At 47.9% G+C, this 25,339-nt stretch overlaps 1 protein-coding gene across 4 annotated transcripts in view; it reads right to left on the bottom strand.

Annotated features, from left to right (window-relative positions):
• The window catches only part of LOC138471705 (uncharacterized), a 370,985-nt gene that overhangs the window by 205,711 nt on the left and 139,935 nt on the right, over positions 1-25,339 (bottom strand). For 2 of the 4 annotated variants that reach the window (XM_069609469.1, XM_069609470.1), the window contains exons 2-3: positions 19,548-19,691; positions 9,954-10,057 (exon numbers count right to left, since the gene is read on the bottom strand). The gene's annotated coding sequence lies outside the window, so the exon portion shown is untranslated. The remainder of the gene's footprint in view (positions 1-9,953; positions 10,058-19,547; positions 19,692-25,339) is intronic. The other 2 variants (XM_069609472.1, XM_069609471.1) reach the window with 1 other exon arrangement.

Below are 25,339 nucleotides of genomic sequence, written 5' to 3'. Positions count from 1 at the left end.
GAACAGTCTGTGTTCCGATGGCACTTCATCCAGTGCTGTTTCTGATGCTTCTGAGAAGTAATACCTCCTCTCTTTACTCTACTCAATTCTGCTGGCTTTTCGCTCTTGCTTATCTGTTGCTCTTCCACAGACCTCTTCGTACTTTTGTTGGCATCCATTTTTAGGAATTCATCGAGCTTCACATCTTTTCATGGCATGACCAATGATGGCATATTGATGGGCACTAACGAGCAATCTCCTCCCCAGTTGGGTGGCAGCTTCTCGTATACCTTTCATCCGCATGTCCAGTAGTGATCCATTACGACTGCAGTGCCTATCATCATCACTGAGTGCTTTGCTATGCTTTGGCATCCTATGTTTTCCCCAACTCCCACTTCACCGTCATTTTGGTAAAAGAGTGGGTGTCTTCAAGGGTATTATAGGCATTGGTCCAGCTTCATTCTCCACCCACAGGAGCAACTAGGCACTTACGTCCTACTTCTTCAAGCACTTGTCATTTTCTTCTTGTGCCTTGTTCACCGGTGATTGTGCTAGGATGAGTGCCTTGCTTCCCACCACTCCATCCTTCCAACCGTCTTCTGTGTAAACTTGACCATACACGAGCATTTGTGGTCTCTCCCTGCACCCATGTTCTCCTTCTATCTCTTTCGCTCTTGTCCATGGGCATGGCAATTCTTTCACCGTTATGGTCTTTGTCTCACCTTTCTCAGGCCCGTCGGTTATATATTGTATTGATTTGTCTAACTGCCAATCATTTTTCATCATGTCTAATGTCTTTATGTACTTGTCTTCGTATGGGAATGTTCCTCGAGACTTGCATCTCGATGTTGCTGTTTTGCCTTGAAATCTTCCTCGAGTTGTTACCATCGACAGGTATATTAGGCGTTGAGCTTTTGCTGCTGGTATTTCAGTTGCTATAAATGTTCTGGAGGCAGATGTAACACCCCAGTGGTTTCCTTACCTATTTTTGTCATGTGTTTATACCAACTGTTCTTAGACACTCGAGCAGTGTCGGTGAGATAGAGGTTTACCCCTTTCATGTCTGTGTCAGCACCAAACTTACCTCTCCTTACCATGCTTGCAGTGCTCTCCTGTCCACCTGACATGGTCGTTCCACCTGCTGCACGTTGGGGTAATGTTAGTAGAGGATACATCGGTAGCGCTAGCAACCAGCGAAATTCTCCAAAATATAAATGCAAATACCCCACTTGGAATAAAGAGACACAACAATATAATCACATTCTTTAATATTTTGCCCATCTTTACCTGTGCTGCTTGATAATTGTGCAGCGTGAAGATATAGTTGCTTGCCTGAAATGCGTGAAAATGTGTGTTATTTTGTTAGTATTTAGTTAGTTTGTTTAAGCCCCATGGACCATGTAGTTGTTAACGGCAGAGATAAACTCCTGCTCCCACACTGTTCTTACTCCTCAGACTCTCAATTTGGCAGGAACAGAAGGGTTGCCTTCTCCGACATTGGGTAAGCTTGGGCCAAATATTCCACAAAAGCAAGATAATACTCTCTGGGAGATCGTGCTCGTAAACTACTTGGTCTTCTCACATTATGGACAAATTGGTTAGAGAAAATATCAGGGTGATACTCAGCGAGTAACATGAAGAATCATCAATTATTGCAGTCAGCTTTCTCGAAGATTGTATGTGGAATATAAAATAACAAACAGAGAGTGTACCCACACTCTACGTCTATGAGTATTTAATTCCCTAGCTCTGCTGCCCTTGAGCGAGTAACCTTTGGGTTGGTGTCCTCCACTCGGCAGTGTAAGTTCAAAATCTTTGGTGTGATCTTCTTACTGCTGATTGTTGGCCCTGTTGAACTCATTGCAAGGCGAAGCCACTGCTTGGTAGGGCTTTATGTCCGAGAGGTGGTGCCACACCGTTTTTCCCTCAAGTTTCACAGCTTGGTCTGCCACCTTCTTCAAGGTGTGGGGACGAGTGAACCTCGGTGCGTCCCACCTTCTGATGAAATTCCTCAACAGAACCAAGTCCCCAATGTTAGCCTGTCTTTTACTCTCAGAGTCTTTTGGTTCATTGTCACTGTTGCTCTCTCTGCTGTCTTCTGGGCCTCCCCGGTGTCGTTGTATCTGGCGAGAGTTAAAAGAGGCACTAGAAATCAAGGAAGTAATGTAATTATACATTTCCTGACCCAACACATCACTACTCTCACAGCCTTTCAGTGCTCTAGTAGGAGGAGCCAGTGGGAGTTGCATGCGCTGTCCAGTCACCATCTCATTGGGCATTAAATGGTGTTCGGACACAGGCTTATTGCGCAATGCAAACAGAGCCAAAGGTAGGCAATGGAGCCAGTTCTTCTTCGTGCTCTGCTTTGTTTTAGCTATTGCTTCTTTCAAACGACTGTTCAGGCGTTCACACACCCCATTTGTTTGCGGGTGAAAAGCACAAGAGTACTTAAGTTGAATGCCCAGAAACGTAGTTATGTGCTCGAACATCTCATTCACGAAGTCAGGGCCGTTGTCAGACCCAAGGCCCTCACACATGCCCCATCTTGGGAATACTTCCTGGACCAAAAGCTTTGTTGCCCTGAGAGCGTCAGGGTGCGAACAGGCACCTGCCTCAATCCATCTCGAGAATGGGCACACAACCACTATCATGTAGTGGTATCCCTGACACACTGGATAATGTCAACATAATTGACATGTGAATGCTGGAATGGGCCTACTGACCGAGGTATGACTCCTCTCACAACTCTCAACGTATGTCCCGATGTGAATTGCTTGCATGTCAAACAGTTGCTTACTCAGCCATGTGTTCTGCCAAATTAGGACAAAGCCATGTTTCTCCAATATGGGCTGCAATGACCTCCTTCCCTGTGTGAGTTGGATAATGTAACTGTGTCAGTGATGTGTGTAATAATGCTAGTGACATAACCACTTTCCCCTGTGTTGTTCTGTGGCAATAGGGCGTCTGTCGGAGATACTGTACATCCCCTCTAAGTCCACAAGTCTTTCTCCTCTCTGGGTGCTGCTCCCTGCAACTCCATAATCTAAGTTTCTGGCAATGCATTGTACCCTTCCTCATTGGTGGAAATGGAAAGAATTTGTTGGGGGATCCCACAAGGGCTCTGGGTGGGGTGGAGTTTTGAGGGGGCGCTGTCCGAGGAGGTGGGGTTTAGGGGGGCTGGAGCTGGCAGTTGACCTCCGATCAATGTAAATGTCCAAAATAATAGTTTAAAACAGCGCAATTTCTTTCATGCTGCTTCTTTTCCAAACTATATATCAATTCCACTTTAAACCACTTGCATGGCACTGGTGCACCCAGAATATGATATCATTACCACTTGAAAACCACTTTGGGGTCCCATCATCTGATGAGGTGTGAAGGCAAGCAGCAAGCGCTGGGGTAGGGCTTGCAGTCAGGATTAAGGATGGAGCCACACTGAATTTCTTTTTTAGCGTTTGCACAGCACTAATGTGTACTTTCATTTACATTCTTTACATAGTATACTTCCGTTTTCAAACCCAAAAACTTGGCAGATGTGATGGTGTTGCTCAGATGTACTTTATTGGTCAAAATAGACTACATTTTAAATACTTGGTATCCAAACTGTACATTGTCTTGTGGGGCAACCACACAAATATTGCACTAGCCAGTATGGAGATGCTCTGGTTACTTCCGACCAAATTGCAGCAATAGTTTACAGTAGAGACCAAACTCCTTTTTTTCAGTCATCAGGTTTGTTCTCCCATGCCAGGCAAGCTGTGGGGTCTGCTCCATGGAGACCCCAAAGTAGGCATTTTCTAACATACTTTTCTGGACTGAGGTCAAACAGGGGCGGACCACTGCGGTGAACAATCAATAAATTGATCACTCTTTCAATGCCTAGTGAGTTTCTAAGGGATGTGAGTGTATTGATCACGTGACTGAATGCACGTTCACATTCTGCAGTAGATATGGCTATGGTGTCCAGTGTTTTCAGAAGTGGAAGCATTTCCTCTAGCACATGCTTTTCACCATTGTCCTTATATTCCCAGAAGCCACTCACTATTTCTCTAGCTGGTAGCTGAAACCTTTTGCAAAGTGCCTGCACTTCATCTTCCCCATACAATATATCATAATCATTTGGCCAGTAACTAGGGTAAACAACTTGGCGTTACCTTTTGTATATTCTATATTCAGTTTGGTGGGAACAACAGTCTTTGCCTGCTTTGAATAAATGGGCCTTTTTCCCCAGGATCAGATCACGTTTGTAGGGACCATAAATTTGAGTTTTTCTGCTTGCTTTTATGAGAAATTTCAGCTTCTTGCCCTTGCAGGCGTTCTATCTTTTCTGTTGACTCAAAACACTGTCTCTCAACGTCCTTGGCAAGGCCGGGCACAATAACTGCACTGCCAGCTCTGTCTGTCTGCGTTTCTTAGTGAAATCAGTGTGTCAGGCCTCTGTCTGTGTTTTGAGCCTTTCCAGTGCCTTCCGTTCATTTCAATGCAGCAGTGTCTTCCATCTTTATTTTCATGGCTGTTTATGTTAATTGCTTTTAGGCGTCAGCGAGCATTTCATGGGTGTTCTTGTGCAACTAGCTAAGTAAGTTATATGCATGTTCGTCTTGCCTAAGAGTAATGCGCCCTAAGTGTCTGTGTAGCTTCATGCAGGAATGGGCGTGCTACATGTCTAATGCATCTACATGTGTGTTTTCAGCCATGTCGCCTCTTCATGATTACTTCAGTGATGTCATCTGGTTATGGTTTGTAGGGCTGCTTCAGCGAGTGGCATCTATCATCTTGTTGGTATGCTGGTGGGGTTTGAGGCCTCCAAAACACTCCCCCCTCTGGTCCACATATTCTCAAAGCACCTCCCCACTGATGGGTGTCTTCTGGTGCCACACCCTTGCCACCCCCCTCAGATCTCTTGAGTTCCTTCTGTGTTTGTCCGTGCTATGGGTCATCTCCTCCGCTTCAGCCTGCTCAGCTTCAGCGTCCTCTTCTTCCTCCGATGTACATCCAGTTTGGGGAATCCATCCATTTCTGTGTCTTCCTGGGGCACCACCAAGGCTGGTGTGTTCAATGTCACCACGGTACATACTCCTCCTGTATTTGGGTGGCATCTGTGCTTCAGGCCCAATGCTGGTCTGTGAATATTGCTGTACCTCCTTTCATGCCATGTACCCTCGTGTCTGCAGCCTCCATTCTCTCCAATCTTTACTGGACCTTCATCCTGGCAATGAGAAATGTGCAAATACTGTGCCTTTATAACGTACATTTACTGTGCAGTCAGCATTATATATAATTCGGACTCCCATTACTGTGACCAAGCAGAGCGTGGGTTGTGCAGGTGTTTCCCGATTCCTTTGGTCACTGTAATGGGAGTCAGGGTTTGTGGGGGTCTCCCCCATATATCGCTGTGGTAAGCGGGGGACAAGCAAGTAAAAAAAGAAAAGAAGATAAAGGACCTTGCGGCATCAGCTCAGACCCACATAAGTGGCAGGAACTAATGCTGCAGGGATAGTGGGTAGTCAGCGGCGCACACATAAGTGTGCCGCTGTAAAGGTAAGTGGGGAGGGGAGCAGGTAGGGCAATGCAAGCTGGGGGATGCAGGCAAAGTGATCTATCTGAGCACTGTGCTGTTCCATAATTGCAGTGGACATTTTCGTCGGCGGAATTACGGGCGGCGCAGTGATCACATAGATCCCTGGCAATGCATTGGTGTTAATATTGTGGGCATTCTGGACGGAGGCCTGCCTTGTTTTCTACCCATGTGAGCAGCTTGAACTTCCTTACCATTCCTTGAGGTATTTATTGTTTCCTCTCTGCACCATCACAACTGGAATTGCCAGGAGTGCTTGTGTTATGCATCCCTGCAGCCCTTCGACCCATTCTTCTCCTGCAAACGCCTCTCCTTGAATTACTAGCTAGTGTCCCTTGCAGCATTCAGGCATTCTCTTCTTTTGGTCTAATGGCATTGCAGTTCCCCTTGTGTTACAGTTCCCACTCTTCCTCTGTGTGGGCCTTTCAATGTATATATATTGTATCAGAGCATCTGCATTTCAGCAATTCTTTGTCATTGTCTGTGTTTTCATGTAAATGTCCTCATGGGGTAAAACCTTCTGTGTTATTCACTGTAGTGTAGCCTGCTTCCTCTGGAACCGCCACATAGGTCTTGTAGTTGCTCATGGCCTGGGAAGTGGGAGAGCACACGTGGCAGCCCTCCCCTGAAGACTCCCTCCCCACACGGGTCATGTGCTGTTACTATATATCTTTAGTAGTGTGGGCCAAATTGGTCATAAAATGATTCTTGTTTTTAAAATTGGTAATGATGCTCCATTGGAGCTGCTTCATCTCTTCACGACACTAGCAAGGGGTCAGGTCATTACTGCAGAAATTCAGGGGACATACTCATTTAGGTGCATAATGCATGCTGAATAAATTGTTCCTTTTCACACTCATAGGAGGGGACAGAAGTAGAGACAGCATAATACAGAATAAACATAGATACAATGTTCTCCAGCTGTGATTTCCTATTTGTACATGATTTATTTATATTAATCTTTAATGCACAATGGGGGACCCTTGCCACCACGAGCAGGGGAGGCCACTTAAGTGATGCTCAAGTACTTCTGGTGCAACCCATTAGTCCATTGGTAACGTTTTCTTTTTTTAAATTAGCCACCTCAAATTCATCTTCTTCTCCACCCCAAAGTTCTTTCTTTTCTTCACATCTCATTTGCCTACTACCCAATCCACTTCTACCCTTACTGCCATTCATCATGCTGGTGCTTTTCCGATTTCTCTGAAGCTTTAGCTGTCCCATTTTCCTTTAACCGCATAAAAAAAGATAAAGAACAGAACAAAATAACAACATAGTGCTTTTCCAGCCCTTGCCACTTCTGCTCTTCCTCTGGGTAGTTCCTTGAGCTGAATTCATTTATCCAATAGAGACCAAATGGGGACAAAGGTCATACTAAAGTAATGGGCAGAGTGTTACTCCCTTTGATTTCTCTCTTCTCCTGTGTGTGGTGCTTTGGCCTTTCTGCTGTGTGATACCTCCATATGGCGAGCTGGCAATTTCTGTTCTCTGGTCCAATGCGATGGTGGTTGCTTTCATGCAAGGTCCAAGAAGTCTCTTTTGAACTTGTCTTTTACCGTTGCTATGTTTGTTGGCAGGCCTGCATGAGCTGTCTCTGTCTTGGCATTTTTCCTCTTTTTTGCCTTCTTTATGCTGTGGGGTTCCTGTAAAACACAACTGCTAGCTTCATAACCTTTCTTGACGCTGAAACAAGTATGTGTGTATGGTGTATGTGTGCATGCTGGTGTGAGATATGTGTGCCCAAGTTTGCCTACACATATCTGTCCTTTCTCCAAATGCTTTAGTCATACATTTCACATAGAACTTACATTACGTTTTCAAAACATAACAAAAACATTTCATACTATTTGAACTTATTTACATTTTGAATACTTCATTAAAAGGATAACTTTCTTCTCTTCTCGTTGATGGCCACCTTCCGAGTACCACACTTCATCTGTGCCTCTTCTCCTGTACAAAAACATGCTCCTTATTGAAAACCCCTGTACTTCCCTCACTCCTTTCATCTCCCCAGTACCTACCTGGCATCCCTATTCACCTTTCAATCACTTCCACAAGTACCTACCTCCTCATGTGTCGCTCTTTCCAGTTACACTAATATGTTACTCCAATAGGACCATATGAAAGAATGACATTCCTAAACTTTATAACATATCCAGGGTCTGTTGATAATATGCAAAAATGTTGTGTTACTCTGCTACTCAATGTGTTACTATATTCAAGTTGTAGGTATATTGTCCAATATCATAGGGGAAATCCTTATGTACTGTGGGTGCTATCCCCACAATTAAATACCCCTCTGTTCCCACATATGTGCACCATGCCCTCTCATTCCACACCTCCAACTTTGCTCTCACAATGTGCGACCACTGTGTGTGCTACCAGCTCACATTGTGCTTAATATTTATACCAAATCCTCCCTGTCCCCATTTTTTTATTTGTAATTGATATAATTGATACACAACCCGTATATTAAATGCCCATCGATTTGGTAAGAACATGCCTCCAGCTATCAAATGAGTCAGCTTGCCCCTTCATTAAGAGCTCCCCACTTCCCCAATTCCCTCCCTCCTTATTATCCCCGTGTGAAGTCACTCTACCCTCCCTCACCATTGCAACTCTTGGGCTCGCTCATAGCTGTTTGTCAATCTTCCTTCTCTGTGCGTGCCTTTCATCTGAACAAAAAACCCTGATAGTACTCCTGATAGTCTGCCCTTTGTCCCTGCCAGTCATGCTGACTGCGTATGGGGGGGAACTACTTTCCATTCTAATGGCATGCTCCTTTGTCTCCTCTAGCCATAGAATGCTGAGATGAATGGTGTAAAAAGATAATGTTCTCCTAAAAAGGTGTCTCCCCTCAATGCTGCTACAACCCTTGTCCTGTGTGTGTGTGTGTGCGCCTGCATTTGTAGTGGTTCCTTCAGTGGCCGTATTTGTCTGTGATGTAAGTTCAACTCGCAGTGCATGCGTCTGACACTGTGTGATCTTGGGCATACTGTTCATGTCGGTATGCACTGTACTGTGAAGGATGTGTTACGCCCCTTGTCTCGAATCTTGCCAATTTCCCTTCCATTGTTTTTTTTCTTGAATTGCTTTAAAAAAGAGTCCTAATCTTACACTTTCTTCCCTCTCCCACATGCTTCTTCGCCTTCCTGTTGTTATGGTTTGCACAGCTAAACTATGTGCATCTCTATCTGGGGCTTCTCACTCCCCATACTTTTGTCTGTATGCAGAGACGTTTTTTATGAGAGGGCAAGGCCACAGGGCTGCCTGATCTAAAGAAGTGAGATTCCATTGTTCACCAGACTTAAATGAAACACATCAGGATATTTTATGGCATGCTGCTGAGGCTCTAAACCTAATGCCTGTTTGTTTTGACAACTACATTCTGCCTTGATCAGCTCATCATGTACTGCTTTCTGTGTTTACTGTGGTATACATAATTTCTGTGTCCCTCACGGCACAACTCCTGTAGCATTCTTTCCTTCCTGTGGGAATTAGGTTGATCATGTGCAATAGTCAAAGTTGAAATGCATATTGATAAATTGAGTGCCACAAAGGTTTAGAAGCTAGCTCTGTGTGTTAAGCACTCATTGCAGAGATATGTGTTCATATGGAATATTAGAATAGCACATTCCAGCATAGCTGGCTGAGCCTTTCCTATGTCTGAGGTTTATAAACCTGCTGGTATGTGCACATGGGTTTGCAGCACAACAGGTGCTATTATCAGCAATGTATCTGCAGCAGATAGGGTTTTCTATAAAAACGAACATGTCATCCGTATGGTGAAGGTCTAGAAATTGGTTTGTACAGATAGGGTGTTGCAAAACGTAGGCAATCCCCTCCAACGATGAGCATGAACTGTTAATCCAAGAGGTGAATAAGTATCCAAATGCAAGAATGTGGAACCAAAGTGTTCATGCTTGTACCCTGGCTTTGCCAGCAGATGATACAGTGATCTTGTTTAAATCAACTAACATCTCTTACATTACTGTGCTGTCTTCTGTGAGGTTTGCCTTTTCGCATGCCGGTTTGTTCGTTTAGCCCATTACTTGATATTTCTTCTAATGTAGGCCATTTGAGTGGAAGGGGTGGTAGACAGAAGAGAGTGGATCAGATGTTGCAGGTATCGGGAAAGCATATTTTAAGGTCTGTTCACTTGACCTAAAAAATGGTTTGCTTTTTAGTACAGGTCTAAGATTTTTCTGCATGTTTATGAATGACAATTTCCCAAGCCAGTGTTTTGGAAGTATTTAAAGATTCAAAATACAAAAGACAAACCCAGATTAAAGGCCTGATTCATGGAATTATTTGCGCAGAAAATGGTGGACTTGCTCATGAAATTGCACGCAAGTCCCTGTTCTCCGATTCATGGAATACAATGGGCAGGGCTTACCTTGTACGTGCGAGGACTCCGCGCCAGTCCAACATGTTACTGCAACACCATGAACGCCTTGCGAGAGACTCCAAGCAAAGGGCCGTCTGGGTCTGGGCAGCCACCTAAAACGGGGGCAGAACATGTGGCATGGTGAAGAACAAGTGAAAATGTGGGTGTTACGAAGAATGTTACACAGTGAAACAACTGCAACGCCCATACATGCGCAAAGAAACCATATTTATGGATTTGAACACAGTGGCGTAACATAAGATGTGGGGGCCCCCCTGCGAGCCATGCTGAGGGGGCCCCCAAACTCAGCAACAAATCAAGGGTTGCGCCACACTCTGGGCCGGCCTAGATTATCACACTTGCGCAATACGCACAAACGTGCTGCTGAACGGATATGCCTCACACTGCACTAGGAGAAAGATATAAATATGTGTTTTAATATAACGTACAGCACACTGTCTGAGAAAAATTGGCTAAAAAGCCAGAGTGTTTGCAATTGTTTTGTAGGGTAACACCAATCCAATAGATGCAAGTCACAGTGCACAGGAACATTCATGCTTTGCTATTAAAAATGCCATGCCACAATGAAAACATGTCCAACTGGCTGCACAATGTAGACCAGTGTAGACATGTAATAACAATATAATAAAGCTTGCCAGGCCACATTTAGACATATCTAGACTGGTTGCAGTCGAAGCAATAACACTCATCAAGTATAGAACACACATTAAAGCATGTGTCTCTGTGGCCTCTAACAACACGGCCAAACTCTTTAAAATCTGAAAAGAACTGGTCAATCCTGTTGCAGTCTTTACCTCTCCTGTTCCCTCCCAGGCCCTCTGTATGGCTCTGTCATCTCACTTCTATGCTAAAACTCAGGACATCCTATCCTCCATCTCCTCTTCCTCTCCCTCTTCCTCTCTCGGCCCCCCTCTGGCCATCTCTACCTCTCTTCCTCCTTTCTTCTCTTTCTCTCTGACAACACCTGACAAGGTCCAACTTGGTCCCTTTCTCCCACCTCCATCCTCTCACTCTGGTCTTTCAACCCCCATGTGGCCCCTTTGACCCACCTGATCTCTACATTCTCCTCCAACTTTCAGTGTAATGCGGATGACACTCCTTCAGGCTCCCTTCAGCTTCCTTCAGGCTCCCCTCACACTCCTCTCATCTCTCGGTCATTCCCGACTGTCTATCCGCAATTCAGGATTGGTGTGCCTCCAACGATCTCTGCCTTAATGTCAGTAAGATGGAGATCCTTCCCATTTGGGCTCCTGCCCCTGCTTTCCCTCTCTCACTCTGGCCGCCTTCCTGTGAGGCAAACAACACTGGTATCATCTTTGACTCCACTCTCTCTTTCTCTCCTCACATCTCGGACGTCGCCAAGAAATCCCACTACCAGCTGCTCCTCCTCAAAGGAACTCTTCCCTTTCTGATTTTCCCCCAGAAGCTCACTGTCTGCAGAGCCCTGGTTCTCTCTAGGCTGGACTACCGCAACAGCCTCTTTCTCAATCTGCCTTCCTCTAATATCCAGCCCCTCCACCTAATCCAGAACAGGACTGCAAGACTTATCCTTGGCCTCAAGCACAGGGATCGTATCTCTCCAGCCCTGAAATCTCTCCACTGGCTCCAAGTTGCTGCAAGTATCAAGTTCAAGACCCTTTGCATTGTCCACAAGGCTTTCTGGGCCTGGGCCCCCACTACATCCAACGCTCTCTTCCAAAATATCTTCCTTCTCAAGCCCTTCGCTCAACTACCTACAACTCCCTAAGGGTTCGACGCTTCTCCAGGAAGAGAGTGGGGGGTAAATCTCTCTCCTCTGCAGGTGCCTCCCTCTGTAATAGCCTCCCTGCCCTCTCAGGCTTTAGCGGACCACCTGAAGTTCTGGAAGCAGCTCAAAACTTTCCTCTTCCCCTCTGCTTTCTCTCTCTCCCTCCCCTGCTGGCCTACCTGACCTACCTGTCTGCTGTACCGACTGGTTGCTTGGCTACCCTCAGAGTCTCACTGAGTCGAGACTCTTTCTTGATCAGTCACCCTTGCACTGCCTCTGGTCCTACCATGCACTTAGGGGCTGTAACTGTAACCCTGCAGTCCCTTGTTCTCCTTGCACTACCCAGAACTGTGCGGCCTTGACAGCACTTACTCAGAGCATTGCTGCCCTGTTTTTCCCCTCCCCTCTCCATTGCACTTCCTCCCTCCCTTTCCCCTTGCGCTTCTCGTTCTCGCACTTGCACGATCTGAATGACACAAGGCCTAGTAAGATCGTTTATCTAGTCCTCCCTCTATCTTCCATATCTATCTTGTCGCGCCTAGAAACACTTGTGTGCAGGTGCGTTATAAATGACTTATATCATATAATTTGATCACAGATGCCCAGAAAAATATACAATGCCGCAGTAAGAAACGGCTAGACTGGCAGTACCCAAAAGGCAGTCTAGCTATGTAATTCACTTAGCAGGACTGCTTTATCATAAATGCCCCATTAAAAAAAAAGTCATACCAAACTGAGGAATGACTAGACTGGCTGCACCAAAATGTCTCTCTAGCCACTAATACCACATATCATGCCTGCTTAGCCTGGACATGGACAGCCATTATAATTTGTCGTACAATCCTGCCCCCCTTATACATCCCCTCTCCCTACCACCCCAACCTCCAAAATCAGCTCCTTGGCCCAGAATTACCTCCACGTCCCTCTTCCTTGACCCAGATCTTACAGTTGAGGATCCTTGCCTCATAGGTAAGTACTGGGATGATGAAGAGTGGGACTAGGAGTAGTGATGATTACAGGTAGCTAAATCAAGCATTACCTCCATGTACCTCTACCTCATCCCAGTACTTGTGTATGAGGCAGAGTGCCTTATACACAAGTATTGTCTCATACACACTGGGACGAGGCAGAATAGGGCTAGGAGTAATGAAGATTACCAATAAGTAATCCAGGCATTAAACACAAGTATTGGTGCAGCACCATTGAGTTGACTGGGATTCAGCACTCCCCCCAACCCCCTGAAATGTTGGGCTATGTTGACTAGACCTGGCTGACCTTCAGAGCAGTTGCCAGCCAGAAAGGGACACAGATGTTAAACAGCACCTGGGTTTCTCTGTTAACAAGAACCCACCAATTACTAACAAAAAGGAATTCATTGTTAGTACCTGCATTCAAATGCCAAATTTTTTAGGCAATTGAAATCGTGATGTGGGTTTAATACTTGCATGCCAGGGGAGTGATTGGAAGGGTAGAGAGGGAACAGGAGACCACTCATTCTCACAGCAGTCCATAAGTGGGTGCTTTAAACCTTAAAGGAGAGAGTTAACTGCTTGTAACATTGAAGCTGCACTAGAATAGTCTCATAAAAATGCATAAAGAAATTAGATGACCCAAACAAATAAGGTTGCCCCTCCCCCACCACCCATGAATTTGGCACCCCTCCCAACATTTGAAGGGTTAGCCCCCGAAATGTAGATTTTGTTGCGCACCTGAACGCAAGCACACACACCATTCACCATATACACACATGCACACCCAGCCATCCATACATTTAAGTGTGCTTTCTTTCACCATACTGGCACACCAAGGCAGCCATCCATACATTTAAGGGTGCACCCTTTCACCATACAGGCACACCCAGGCAGCCACCCATACATTTACATGTGCACGTTTTCACCATACACTTACACAGGCAGCCACCTATACATTTAAGTGTGCACCCTTTCACCATACAGGCCCACCCAGGTAGCTACCCGTATATTAAAGTGTGCACCCTTTCACCATACACTCATACACGCACACATCATGGTGTTGAGGGGAGCCCTAACACTTAGAAAAGAAATTGGGCCTCATTACATCCATGCTGGACTGTAAACAACAGTGCTGGTAAACTCACCGGCACTGTTGTTTCTGGGCCGGCATATTACAGCTCCTTGGGCGGTTGCCGTCCTGCCCGGCAGGTCAGACCTGCCCGGTAGAACAGCACCCACCCGCATAGTTTTCACGGAAGCACCGGCACTGTTAATGGTGCCGGTGCTTCTGTGGTCCCCATTCCCATAGAGTCTGATAGGATTTTATGGAAATGGGGATTTACCATTTACCGGCGCCTGACTTCCCAGATCGCTTGGGTTGTAATCCCTCGGTGTTACCGGGAAGTCAGGCACCGGTAAATCATTACAGGTCTGGCGGCAACCTGCTGGTAGCAATGGCACGGTTTCCGCCAAACCCGTAATGATGCTCATCGTTTCTTTTTGAAGTCACTCTGACTTCATAAAGAAATGATTTCTGTTACAGAAATTATTTCTTTATAAATGCAGAGTGAATACAAAAAGAAAAAAAAAATGTTGCCCCAAAAAAAAAAAATCTTTTTTTTTTCTACAAGTGGGGGCCCTTCCCAGGACATTTTCTGGCAGGGCCCCCCGCACCGCAGGGGCTGTGGGGGCCCCTGTTACGCCAGTGTTCGAACAGGGATCGAAGGTGCAGGAAATAGTATGCGCAAATCCCAAAACACCTATGCCACGCGATAGCAGGCGTACATGTCAACGCACACAACAAATAATGCATAAAAAGCATGCACGATCAACAAACGCACATATACTGCCACAATGAATGGACCGTTTGTTGCAGCAGTGATCGTGGCACACCTCAGGAGGGGGAGGATGACCAGGGCCCAGATTTTCCACCCAAGGACGACCCTTTTTGGGATGCTGGATGACCAGGTCTATGCCAGGTATAGGTTTCCTCCTCATATCATCTTAGACCTGGTCATGGAGTGAGAAGATGACCTTACATCACCCACCCTGTGTTCCCATGCACTGAGCCCCTCGTAAAATGTGCTCAAGTGTACTGCATGTTTTGGCCACTGGGTCATTCCAGCGGACCACTGCCATAGTTGGGGCATTTCACAGGCCACGCAGTTACGCTGCCTACACCAGGTGTTGGCAATAATGACTGCACAGCCCTCAGTCACCGGCAAATCCATATACCCAGAACACCTGCTGAAAGGCAGGCCGTGGTCCAGGATTTTTATGGGGTGGCGCATTTCCCTAAAGTGCTTGGTGCCATCGATTGGACCCATGTTGCTCTACGTCCACCTAGGGCAACAGAGTATATGTATCGCAACCGGAAACATTGCCACTCCATCAACGTTCAGGTTCTACGTGATGCCAAGGGAATCATTACTTCTGTCTATGCAAACTAACCTGGCTCCACCCATGATACTTATATATTCAGAATGTCACCCCGAGACCGTGCCCTGGAAGCTGGGAGGCGTGGCAACACATGGCTCATTGGTGAGTATAAATGGTCCTGCACATGCATGCATGTTAGACACAGACAAATATATACATACAACTAATGACAAACATTCCCACATCTCCAGGGGACAGTTCCTACCCTCTGAGCACCTACATGATCACACCAATACAGAACCCACCACACCTGCCCAGGTAAGATACAACACTTCCCATATTGTACCTCGGGCCATAGTGGAGCGCACATTCGGAGTGCTCAAGTCACGTTTTACGCTCCCTTGACTACTCTGCTGGTTGTGTTGCTATATGCACCACCAGTAGTTTGCAGGATCATTGTGGCAGCATGTGTCCTGCACAATGTTGCAACACAGCGTGGCGTACCGGTGGACATGATGGTACCACCATATCCACAGGCACGCTGTTTGCGTATGGCTGGTGAAAGGGCACATGGCGAGGCTACCCGTACCCAGCTTGTGGCTACTTTTTTCACCTAAACTCCATCCACTGTGGTGGAGTGCACACGACCCTGCCACATTCCAGGTGCCGTTCAATGATGACAATGGGTCAATCAACTATGTCCACCAGACCACCCTGAGCATGTGCTCTTGGAAGTGCAAAATTGTGTGCATCCCTTACAACTTAAAATACACAATGACACCACTACCACCATGCCAAACCTTCCATTAAGTCACCTCTGTGACACCCAAGCCATCCCATATATCATGTAAAATGATCATTACACTGTCTCATGGTATGGTACGTCATGCAAAGGTATATCCTGAAATGCCTGCTACACAAGGCAAGTGTCTCAAAGCGCTCAAGGATGGATGGAACAAGGGGAAAAAGAACACTCGTACAGAGCCCGAGAATCACTGAAACCCTAATAGTCACTAACGGCAGGCTCTGTGCATGTCATACAATTAACAGTGGAGGTAACAGTGAATATGTTTGACGATGCAGCTACAGTTTTATCGAGTGCATGAATATGCCACCATGCAGGGAGTGAGGACAGGGTGGAACAGACAGACGATGTACAGGCATGGTGCAATCAGAACGAGCAAGTGCACAGACGTTTAGAAGGGAGTGATATTTGGAGTGTGGGAACAAGTTCAGGGGTGGTCCAAGTGCATCCAGTCAGTGGAGGCGGGGGTAAGTGCAGAGAGATGTAATTCTCTAGGGTCATTCACCAAGGGCCCAAACAGTGGGTGGCAGGAAGGGTATCCAAGAGGGAGCCCCTGCTGACGATAAAGATCCCCCCTCAAAAAATCTGCATCCAGAACTGGCACACCTGAAGAAGGTTGGAGCAACATGATGATATGTCTCTGGATGGACAGCATTGAGGTATGGATATTTGCAGATAGGTAGTGCACAGGCCCCACAAAGGCCTGTGCACAATGCATACTTTCTATAATTCGACTCTTGCAGCCACGGCTAGCCAGTGGAGGAAAATCTGTGGCAGACAGATGTGGTCCCTAGTCTTGGGGCCAAGCATAATCCTTGCGGTCATGTTCTGAATGAGTCATAGAGGGAGTGGGTTTGAAGCATGGAAGTTGAGCAAGAGGCAGTTGCAGTAGTGCAACCTGGATAAAATCAGGGCTGTGGAGACAGTGTCCTGCTGGGGGAAAGTGAGAAAAGGTGCACTACCACTGATGAGGTGTAGCAAATAGTTGTACTTTCAAGAGATGACTGAAGTGGGACATGAGAAGGAGAGATTTGAGGCAAACATGACCACAAACATTAATATCCGTGCAGTGGTTGTGGCTGTAGGGCCAAGGGAGTCTGGCCACAGAGAAAGTGGGAAAGCTGGTCATGATGCATGCTACTGCATCAATAGCACTGAATAGAGTGGTAGAAGGAAGTGGAGAAGAGAAATGACTACATGATCAATGTGACCTTAAGGAGTACTTGCCCAACACACAGGGGGAGGGTGAATCTATTACACAGAAGGCATCACGCATAGCAAATGGACCCACGACCATCCCTTCCAATACCTAAGTGCTTCACGCACATGGAGTAGTTGCCCGAGGTATGCAGGAGTACAGAAGGGGAGTATATCATCAGGAAGCGTTGAAGACGGCACAGGCAACCAGACATCCCTGTGGATGATATACAGGTATTACAATGTAATCCCTGCTGAGTCTGTGAGCCTCTGAAGTAGTCATATTGCAGGAGAGACATGGGCCCTGGCCCTGAGTCAAAGGACAAATCTTGTATACATAATCTGGGTAAGCTGTAGGGGTCGCATGGTGGTACAAGGAACACTCAGGAGTCGGGTGTTGCAGTAGTGTAGCATGTAGAGTACCAAAGCATGTGTAACATTGCATCTCTTTGTGATGTTGTGGAAGTGTACATTAACTTTGTGCATTAAGATCTGCAAATCGGACTTCTTGACAATTCCAGGAATATGAGGCATGAAGGGAAGTGGGTAGTCGAAGATGAATCCAAGATACCTGCCTTGGGATGAGTGGGCAGGGTGTGAGCCCATGTCGGAAGGAGAGAGTCAATGCCAGAAGTTGGCTGCACGGGAGCCAATCGGGACACACAATTTTGTAAATGGCGCACAAGCCGAGGTCATTTAGAGTGCACCAGGCCAGGATGGCTGCTAGGCAGTCATGGTGAATAAGGGTGCAAGTGTGTCATTAGGAACAGTGCTGAAGAGTAGTCTGTCCTCAGCATAGCACATGAATCAGTTGTACAATGGTTCAAATAAGTGTGGCAGCAGGGTAATGTATATGTCAAAGATGCATGGGAAAAGAATGGACATCTGCATGATGCCGCAGGTGGATGCTGAAGTAGGGTAGAAGAAAGGTAGTTTCGGAATGACATGAGCAAGTCCACTTTCCATTCATGGAGCATCTTCATGAGGATGGAATGCATCACTCTGTGAAAAGCAGATGAGACATCAAGGAGGATGAGGACAGCAGGGGATTATGAATTGAGGGATGCTACCATTTATTCATGTGAGTCCTGGAGAGCAGTGTCTGTTGCTCCGGACAGTTTCAATCCACACTGGTGTCCATGGACATCCCCAAGAATGGGCATCTATTTGTGGGAGGGCTAACTTGTCAAGCAGTTTCTCCTGTAAGGTCTTGAAAGACATTTCCCAATATTTTGGTGGGCAGGAAGGCTGTGCATATGCCATAGTAAGGATGGTGCGCACAGGTGAGTGCTTGATGGAGGATGGAAACTAAACAGCAGGAAAGGAGTGTTTTCAGAGATCACCAAGAGCAGTTGACAGAAAGGAGATGTTGCCAATGATGGTTCTGTAGGAACAGCGGCACACTAGTTGGGATGACACCTTCATGGAGAAGTCAACTCTGTTGACTACTTCAGGGGAGACATGAGTGAATGAGGAGGATGAGTGTTAGGGGGTGCAGAGGTGCGGAGGGTTGTGTTTGAAGAGCCTGTCACAAGTAGGTTCAGTCAGTCATGCGTATTTGCAAGACATATGTGATGCAAGCGCATACCAAAGGTACTGTGAAGAAGGTCTTGCAGAATATACAGTAGATGTCTTGCCAATTATTGAGCCACTCACCTCTTGCACCTCTGCCAGAAGCATACTTGACAAAGTGTCCTGGCCTGGTCCTCAGTGGCAGAGGCCAGGCGTGACACTGATGAATGTATCAGCAGCGTGAGGATTTGGAGGTCACCATGCATGACCTCACAGCATGCACGGATTTCCTCCAAGATGGTATGCCTCATTAGGTGCATATCATGTTGGTACTGTGTCCTGTGGGCTGCCTCTTCCACTTCAACTGAAGCTCTGTGGGCCAACAGCTCTTGCCTCAGGGCTTCCCTGTGGGCCCGACCCTCTGCAAGCATGGATGCCTGTAGAGATCTCAGATCGGCCTGTCGGCTCCTGCTGTTGGCCTCCACATGCAGCCTGTGTGAGCGGCATGTGGACTGCAATGCCTGCAGCTCGTGCTTTACTTGTGTTTCTGGTGGGATCATGGAACTGGCTACCCTATACATGCCCCCAGCCAAGATCTCGTAGGTAACACCCTGTTGTTGCACAACAAGCAACATCGACTGCTCCCACACTGTCTCCCCAGCCTGCACACGTCCCCACGTGTACAGGGCCCACGCCTGCCTGACCCAAAGAGCATTGCCCTTTCTGTGATGCCACTGTCTCTGGCTGCAAGACTGCATCCCTCCATTGGACATTTGGCCCAGGAACAGAACCCAATCCTTGGGAGCGTGGCCTTGCAGCCATAACCACCACAGACGGTTGGGACACCTTTGACTAGCCTTGTGAGGGCACCTGACCCCCTGCAGACTCACAGGCAACAACATCTCCAACACTTGGTGCACTCAACTCCGACAGCATTGAGGATTGGACATCCGGTTTAGCACCAGAGTTACCTAGACATACTCAGGATGGTCTGCAGCATCAGTGGGTTCTCCTGGGATGCCACACCACGTCCTCCACTGGTGGTCTGGACCGGCACAGACTCTCCTTCCTCCTCAACCTCCTCCTCTCCTCCTCTGCATCTGGTACCTCCTCACCTGCACAAGGACATATAAACACATGAAGAATCATGGTAATTGCGTCCACAATAAACATTGATTTAACATTGTTGTCCTGCAACACATTGCCCGGCTTGTTACCATGCGAGAAATCGCAGACACCCTATGCACAAGAAGCCATCTGATGATGCCGTATGCAGATTTGCAACAACATCCCATGTCCCTGGCCATGTAGCCAGTAGACACAATGCCAACAGACATGGTTCTTGAAAAGCACATTATGGCACATGGCACAGCAAACTATAGACAAATACGTGGTAAATGGTCATGGTTATGTAGCTCTGTAACATGCTATTACATTACATGTCAACACGTACACGCATATTTACTTCCAAGTGCTCATCATTTACATGCCACACCAGTGTAGAACTGGCACAGGGAGTGCACTCAATGTGGACATGGCCTAAGTGTGGAGTCCCAGTTAGAGTATGACTGTAAAATATCACCTAGACAAGGTGTGTGATGTGGAGAGAGTAATTACATGCACTGGGAGATAGGAAGAAGGCACAGTGAAAAACAAGAGGGACAGCGGCATAGACCCATGGAGTGTATGCTGAGTGTGGAAGGTTCACAGGAATGAATCTTGACAACTATTTCACTACGGGGTCAGTGCTATAGCTGCAGCAGGGATGTGGAATGTGCACAGTGTTGAATAATGCAATGTAGAACATGCCACACTCTGCGGCCTGCTGGTAGTCTTCATGGCAGTAATCTGTAGCATGGAACCACCTACGTACATGTGCAAATGGAAAATGTACACCATGCAGTGCATTCTGTGTAACACTTGCTTCAGACACAAGCACTTGTCTAGTCCAGCAGAGTCACTGGCATCACTGATGCGACTAACTAGATGCCACGTTGTGGTAGCATGTACACAATTTTGTTTGTGCATGCTGGTGGGTGATGACTACTGTCACAATGACATGTGCAACAGATGAAGGACACATGGGTTGTATCCACTCTAGAGTACACTGTGCACGAGTCAGCACACCCTGACATGGTTCAGCCAGGAAAGTCATACAAATGCAGGCACAAGTGGAACTCAATCATACTTCTTTGTTTGATTTCCCTACACATACTCAGGATGCACATGCTTGGTCACTCACTGAACGTGTCCTCATAATCTGGCAGGCCTCCCACGCCTTGCACCTGATCCATATGAATGAAGCGGCTCATAGCCTCTTCATGAGGGGTGAGCTCCTGCTCCTCTGGTGACCCCCCCCTCCAGTTGCCAGAGCAGAGGTAAGGTGGGCACCCAACTTGGATTTTGTGCGACAGTTGTGGTAATTCCACTCCTTCATGACCTGTGAAGGAGTGCGCTTCTCATTCCCTAAGTCTTTTATCTCATCTGTGACCTGCTGCCAATGCACCATACGATGAGCAGGTGCATGTGTGATCCCTGGCTGCAGGCAAATGTCACGGTGGTGTGTGCCCACGTAGTCCACGAGGATTTGCAGTTCGTCATCATCGAAGCTCCTCTTCCTCGACTTGGCGGTGTCCTGTGCCATGCCATGGGGTTGAGCCTCTTACTGCGATTCACGCCTTGCCTTCTTGGCATGTGGTGCAGACCCTGTGTGGCAGGGACCACTCAGGGTACCAGATGCTGGAGCACTAGTGGCCGGGGCCATGGCATCACCCACTGATGCTGGGACAGCAGCTTCCCCTGCACGTCACTTACCCTTCAAGACACGGACAGCAGTGAACCTGGGGTGGTGGGGACATGAGCTTCCCCTGCAGGTTCCTGAGCTTGGGGGGTGGACAGCAGCTGCCACTGCAGCTCCCTAACACTGCAGCAGCTGCCACTGCAGCTCCCTAATACAGCTTTCCCTGCACGTCCCTTACCCTTCGAGACACGGACATCAACTGCCACTGCAGGTCCGTGACCCTGGGGGGGACAACAGCAGCTTCCGCTGCAGGTCCCTGACCCTCGGGAGTGGGGACAGGCGCTGCCCCTGCAGGTCCCTGACCTTGAGGGGAGTGGATGGCAGATGTCACAGCATGTCCCCTACCCTAGCCACCTCTGCCACTGCAATGGTAAGAATTGAGGTACGCAATACACAGGGGCACCCAGAGTATGAAAATTGCATACACGACTCACCGTGAGCCTCTGTAAGAAGAAAAGTAGACACGCGTATGAATGGAGGCAAATCCCCCACCAAAATAAGAAGTTCGTACTGTGCAAGAAGTAAACGAATTGCGTGGCACCCTAAAAATCACAGTAATCCAAAGGTCTGTCTACTCCCATTCACATGTACGGTGTAATTCGTTTCCATGCATAATTATGTTTCCCAATTCGAGCGTACTGAACGCCAGAACACAGCGTGTCACGTAAGTTATACGCTGAGGCCCTTTCCTCTAATTTCACGTGTTCACGCTAATTCTGAACGCACAAAGTAACGGTCACTCTGTTTCCAGCTGCCTAGGCGTTAGACACAGAAGACCCACGCTCCTGCCTACAAGCCTTTTTATCTGCCTCCTTCTGCCCTGAGCTGCCTCCTACCAAGCCATCTTCTGCTGCCTGCCCACTGTGTGTGCCTGTTGCCCACCTGCCCTGCATTTTGAGTGCCAGCTGTCCAGCCATTGCCAGTGCTCCTGTCCTTGGCCCTGTGACCACCTCAGCCGATTCACCAGACTCCCACTGTGCCATAACATCAACACAGCTCCACAGCCCATCCCCAGGACCACCTTGCCCATCTCGGTGGTTGCCTTGTCAGCACCAACATCATCTGACCATAGTGGCAACCCCATGGCTGCGAGGCAGAAGGCTGTCAACTTCACTGCCAGGTAAGTTGACATCCTGGTGGAGCATGTCCTGGGGAATAATGAAGCCCTCTTCCAACCATTGACGCAACTCGGCAGGGAAGGACGTCAGCTGATCTGGAACGGGATCGTGGATGCCATCAACGAGGAGGGGGTGGCATCACGGTCCTTCACGTATGTGCACAAGTGCAGGGAGGACCTTAAATCCTCCAGGACCCAGAGCAAGGCCCTGCGCTTCCTCGAGGCCGGTACCACCATAGAGGGGCGCCGGTGCTCTATCACCAACATGCAGGTCCTGGAGAAGTTTTACCCGGCACTGCACACCCAGGTCAGCGAGTTGCGCCAACGTCTGGAGTTGTCAGGTCAGTATCCAAGTGTTGCTATGCTCCACAGTGCATGTTCCTGAATGTTGGGAGTGTGCAGCCTAGGCTTACAGAAAGTATGCCTCTGATATGGATGTCTGCGTGCATGACCCAGTCAGTGCTCTCCATGTGTGCAGTGCACCATATGTGATTTTGATGAGACGTCATTTGCATTGTGTGCTGTACTGCTGCCTTTCAGAACATGCACATGTTTTGTTACTTGTGTATGAGACATGCTGGTGTGACAAGTGGGACAGTTGACGTAGTGTTGGGCATGCCATGTGCATGCATGGGGTTTGTGTATATGTGTCAAAGATGGGAATGTGTGACTGGTCATGACTCATGGCTGGATGCAACAGGTGCATTTCAATGTGTGACGTAGTCATGTTGCATGATTGCAGTTGACGGTACTCTGATGTGAATGCTCATTGCACTGCTTGTGGACTGTCAGTTGATGTGTGTGCATGACAAGTGTATGAACACATGAGGCATGTGTGTGTATCATTCACAATTGATTGGTTGTGACAGTGGGATGTACCCTGATGTGAATGTCTGTTGTGATGGACAAGCATGTGTGTGCAGGTATGTATATTGCATGTACATGTGTGTTTTGGTGGAGGATGATGGTTGTTCCCATGACTACTGCACTTCAAGTGAATGTTTGTATTGCCATGCACACATTGGTGCTGTACACGGATGTTTGTGTTCTATGGCTCCTTTTCCACAGTTGCATCGGAAGAAGAGGGCGGAAGAAGTGCGGTGGAGCAAGACAGCAGGGATGCCTCCACCAGGCAGAGGCGCAAGGCCCAGACATGCCCCCATGACAGAACATCGTCGGGGAGCAAGGTGGCTGGTGCCACGCCGGGTCTATCGGGAAATGCTGCTGGGGGTAAGTCCAAGAGGGCGAAGGTGGTAGTGGACTCCTCAGCAGCGGGGGGGGGCGAAAGAGGCAACACAGGGGCCATCCAGTGTGGAAGATGCTTGGGCGTCATCCAGGTTGGCGGGGGTTGAGGGAGAGGAGGCGGCCGTAGAAACACAGCCCATGGGGTCAGGCGGGGATGGTGAGGTGGGTATGACTACTGCAGTTCTGCCCCTGGGGAATGAGGCTGTGCAGGCCCCGCTTGCGTGCTTGTGCAAATTCCTGTCCCTGGACCAGCGGGTGCAGCTGTATGCACCTGCCAGCAGGCCTCAACACAGACCCAGGCACAGGTGTCGGATGTTTCCACACAGACCAACACCCCAATGCCATCGGCTCAGGCCATTCAGGACACTGTGGGACCCCAGCTGGTCGGTGTGGTGAGGCATACCAGCGGGATACGTGATGATGTGCAGGCTTGCCGTGGACTGCTTGCAAGTCATCACAGTGACGTATGGTGTCTCCTCGCATGACTAGCAACATTCCTGGTCCAGTTTGCACTGTGTGGGCTGTTCACTAATGCGACCCCCTCCTCGTCTTCCTCCTCTGTGCACCAGTCGACTTCCGGGGTGCCTTCTGGGCCAGATAGCACCAGGGCCCCCTGTGCAACAGTCCCACCCATATTGCCCCATCTGGTGGAGCCAACATCCTTGCCTGAGTTAGGAGTCAAGGGTCAATCGGCTGAGGTGGTCACCGTGCCGATCCAGGCACTGACAGGAACACTGGCCATGGATGGACAGCAAGCACCTACGAGCAGGGCACGGTCCGTACACCCCTGGGTAACGTCATCAGCCCGGAGGGTGTACACACGAAGCAGGCACCGGGCGCTATGGCAGCAGCAGGCTCTAAGGAGGAGGCTCTTTTTCTCAGGGCTAACCATCACAAGGGGGCAGGTACACTGCATCAGGCAGGATGCGAATGTGGACCTACGGACAAGGATGTCTTCCGTGTTTGTGCGTTATGGGCAGCATATCGGAACAGAGAGGCAGCGGGCTCGGGAGGCGAGAGTGATGATGGCCACGACAGAGGTTGCACTGCGTCAGGCAAGGAGGCGAGCTGCCATCCTGGAGGCAATTTGCAGGGAGGCTGAAGGGTTGGGGAGGAACATGCTGGAGGCCCTGCAAGCCTTCCAGGAAACTACAGACCCCCGCCTGGGGGAAATGGACGCAGTGCTCGATGATGCCCTGGTGCAGAGTTTGAGCAACAATGGAGCAGAAGAGATGGACTAGCCCACTGCCTGGGTATAGTTCTTTAGGTATAGGTTTCCTTTTCTTTTTTCATTTTTTTCGAGCAGTCAATTTGGACATTACTGCACTTTTTGAATGTACATAGTTCTTTGGGTGCAGGTTTCCTTTTTTTTTTTGGAGCGCACAATTTGGACACTAATGCACTTTTTGGATGTACATAGTTCTTTGGGTGTAGGTTTAGTTCTATTTTTTTTATTTGGAGCAGACAATTTGGACATTACTCCACTTTTTTAATGTATATAGTTATTTAGGTGTAGGTTTCATTTTTTAACAACCAGACTTTATGGACATTGCTTTAAATTTTAACTCGTACATAATAGTTTGGGCATGGTGACAGTTCTT

This window comes from Ambystoma mexicanum, chromosome 8 (genome assembly GCF_040938575.1).
Source record: "Ambystoma mexicanum isolate Mex_15411 chromosome 8, UKY_AmexF1_1, whole genome shotgun sequence".
NCBI lineage: Eukaryota > Metazoa > Chordata > Amphibia > Caudata > Ambystomatidae > Ambystoma > Ambystoma mexicanum.
Note: the sequence above shows the minus strand (reverse complement) of the source record. Positions and strands in the feature narration are given on the sequence as shown.